The sequence below is a fragment of the Lygodium microphyllum genome, chromosome 11, assembly GCF_053477565.2.
Source record: "Lygodium microphyllum isolate KBCC chromosome 11, Lygodium_microphyllum_v1.1.10, whole genome shotgun sequence".
Lineage (NCBI taxonomy): Eukaryota > Viridiplantae > Streptophyta > Polypodiopsida > Schizaeales > Lygodiaceae > Lygodium > Lygodium microphyllum.
The window spans coordinates 12,519-16,021 of record NC_141145.1 but is presented as its reverse complement, the minus strand read 5'-3'; the positions used below and the strand labels follow the sequence as shown (position 1 = coordinate 16,021).

General features: G+C 36.0%; 1 pseudogene; it reads left to right on the top strand.

Annotated features, from left to right (window-relative positions):
* Nucleotides 1–2,736: 2,736 nt before the first annotated feature.
* LOC148028474 (V-type proton ATPase subunit F pseudogene) lies at nt 2,737–3,129 on the top strand (annotated as a pseudogene).
* Nucleotides 3,130–3,503: the final 374 nt, after the last annotated feature.

Sequence of the window (3,503 nt, the reverse complement as noted above, 5' to 3'; positions counted from 1 at the left end):
AAAATCCAAGAAAATTGTATGCTTGTATTATGAAGGAAAGTGCAAGCCTCTAATACAACATAACACAAATGAATAATCCTAATATCCTATTTCTAGAGTGCGAGGCATGTCTCTAATCCACACATATACAAAGGGAGACTAAGATTCTAAAAATACTTTTAAAGTATGAGGGAGACCTCTAGCACAACAAAAGTATTTAAAATAGAAAATGATTTATAAATTATATTTTAAAATTGAAATAAAATTATCCCTAAAAATGTACCTTATGGACTACCATTAGTTGAGTCGGAGGCGAAGCAGAAAGGGAAAAAACTAGTCAAAGGCTTTCAAAATGAATAAAATGTTTTGAAACCTTCATTTATGTACTTAAATTTTTGTTTGTAAGTTTAACAATCAAAAGCTTTTGATCACTACACCAATAATAGATGATAATGATGATTGTAGTCTTTGTTGAGATGTAGAGAGAGAAGATATGTAGAGACTCGAGAGGGAGAGAAGAAACACACCATGTAGACTCCCGAGGACTATTTCATATTAATCACAATCTACATATATATATGCTCAAACTAAGGTCTCCAGTTGCATATGAAAAAAGCCTTGGGGAGCACAAGGGAAAAACCCCAGCTCCTAGATACAAATTTACAACCATGATCAAGAAGGATTATTGTGTGTATGTAAAGTGAATCTGTGCATGTGAAGTGAAATTGAATATTTATTTACAAAGATGACCAAGATTTCTAAGATGTATATGCATGTGTGAAGTATATGGTGCCTACAAAGAGTATGTTCAATGGCACTACAATGTCGTAGTAGATTAATTCCCAAAGATTGAAGTTGAGACAACTCCAAGTTCCAAGTCTAGCTGAGTAAAGCGTACTTCATTGAGTCCTTTAGTGAATATATATGCAATCATCTGATCACTTGGACAATGTTCAATCATGATCATGCCTTTCTTTACTTCATACCAAACGTAATGATAATGCATTGCAATATGCTTAGACTTGTTATGCTGAACACAGTCTTTAGCAAGACTAATGGCACTTTGGTTATCACATCGAAATGGTATGCTGGAGTGAGGACGATGGCCAATATCTGATAGAACTTGTTGAAGCCATACTAGCTCTCGAGCCGCTAAAGATACAGCTACATATTCAGCCTTTGTAGTGGAAACAACAACACAATGTTCTTTGTTGCTAGTGTAAGAAACATGACAACCATTGATAAAGAAACAGATTCTACTTATAAAATGCATAGATAAGTGAGAGCTTGCCCAATCTACATCTGTTCTAAATAATATTGTCAATGAACTTTGTTGGACATAGTATTAAAACACCCTTTTTTTGATAGCGTCGAATTTGAATACCAAGACATGAGTGCATGTCTGCAAGATCCACCATATCAAATGCAAAAGATAAAACCTTCTTTACTTGTTGAAGGAAGTTGAGATTATCAATTGGAAGATCAACATAGAGATCAATGCCACGGTCATCATTAGCAATAATAGGTACAAGTTATGAATCGTGATTTGAAGAGTCAATATTATCTTGTGTAGGAGGTTCATCATCGTATAGAAAAGAAAAAGCAACGAGTAATGACTTTTTTTCATCAACGTCCTCTAATGACCATATGACCATGTCCTCCCAATGTCCTCATGACACCATGTGTTGCCCATAAGTTTCTCATTGAAAATAGCATCACGACTTATGATAACCTTCTTGGAGGATGGATCATAAAACTTGTACCCCTTAGGAAAATTTGAATATCCAATGGAATCAAGTTTTCTATGAGTCTCTTTGGGTACGTAAATACAAGCAATACATCCAAAGGTTTAAAAATATGAAATAGAAGGAGTTTCACCTGTCTAAGTAGTAATCACTATTTTACAAGGAGAAATAGAAAGATGATTTTGGACAAATACTATTGTTAAGACCGCTTCAATTTAGAAACATTTAGATAAGCCAAAATGAATGAGCATACATCACACAACATTGAGGATAGTCCTGTTTTTACACTCAGTAACACCATTCTATTGAGGAGAGTAGGGAACCATATATTCATGGATGAATACCTTGATTATTACAATAATAATCAAAATCAATATTCTCCATCATTATCACTCTGAAGTTTCTTGATATGATGACCAATACAAAGTTTGGCATCTTTTTTATATTTCTTAAAAGATAATAAAATTGAATTTGATTTGTGTCTCAAGAGAAAAACAGAGGTGTATCTTGAAAAGTCGTCAATAAAAGTCATGAAATACTGATATTGAGATTTTGATGGAGAAAAAGGTCAATAAATATTAGTGTGAATAAGATTATCTTTAGAATGAGTAGTTTTAGAAATTGAAAACAGTTTTTGAAAATGCTTTCTAAGTGCACAATATTCACAAATACCCATGTGAGAATGAGCTTTGAATTCCATACCTTGAACAAGGTCACGTTGATAAAGATCGACAAGATTAGAAAAATCAAAATGAACAAAGCGTTGTCGTGTTGCTGCGCATCTGAGCCGTGAACACCTCCATTTTTGTTGTGCATATGTGTTAATTTCTGCGTGTGATTCATTGTTTGTGTGATGCATTTTAATAATCCGCAGCCAATGTATATATTCCCTTAATGCATTGCACACTGATTTTGTTCTAGAGTTACTATTTGAAGTTGAGAAGACTGATCTTAAACCACTCCAACCATGTTTTGACGGTGTCATGAATATGTATTTGCAATTGAAGTGCTATAAAGAAGTGGAGTCATGGCTTCGACAAATTCTTCCCTCATAGCGGTCATTGGAGATGAGGACACCGTGACCGGCTTCATTCTAGCAGGAGTTGGCCACGTTGACATTAGGAGGAAGACCGACTATCTGATTGTGGATAACAAGACTACGGTTAAAACAATCGAAGACACCTTTAAGGAGTTCACAGCCAGGGAAGATATTGCAATTGTTCTCATAAATCAACATATTGCAAATATGATACGGTTCCTGGTCGACAGTTACAACAGGCCAGTGCCTGCCATTCTGGAGATACCTTCCAAGGAGCATCCATATGACCCTGCTCAGGACTCAATTTTGGCACGTGTGAAGCACATGTTCTCTAGTGATCCAGCAGGTCCTACCAGTAGGTGGTGATCAATTATTGACTTGATCTTTTGTAGGCAAGAAGTTCTAAAGAAAAAGCTAGCCTATTCTGGGAGGGGGATATTTTTGAAAAAGGCAAAAATGGCGGGCTGCGCCTGGATTGGGGAAGGAGAGAGCTGAAATCGTGGAGGAGGAAGAAAAGGAGGGAGCTCTACAGCAAGACGTCGCAAAGTATGAAAAGAGGAGACAATGAAGGTAAAAGAAAACAAAACGAAGTGGCTGAGCATTCAGAGAAAAAATCTGGCATCGGTGTTCTCTACTTAAGAAGCCATGTTGTCTCAACAATTGGCATGGAACTTTTCTGGAGCATCAAACAACTCCATAGCAGAATCGTGTGTAGTTGCGGCATGGTGAAATTTTGTATT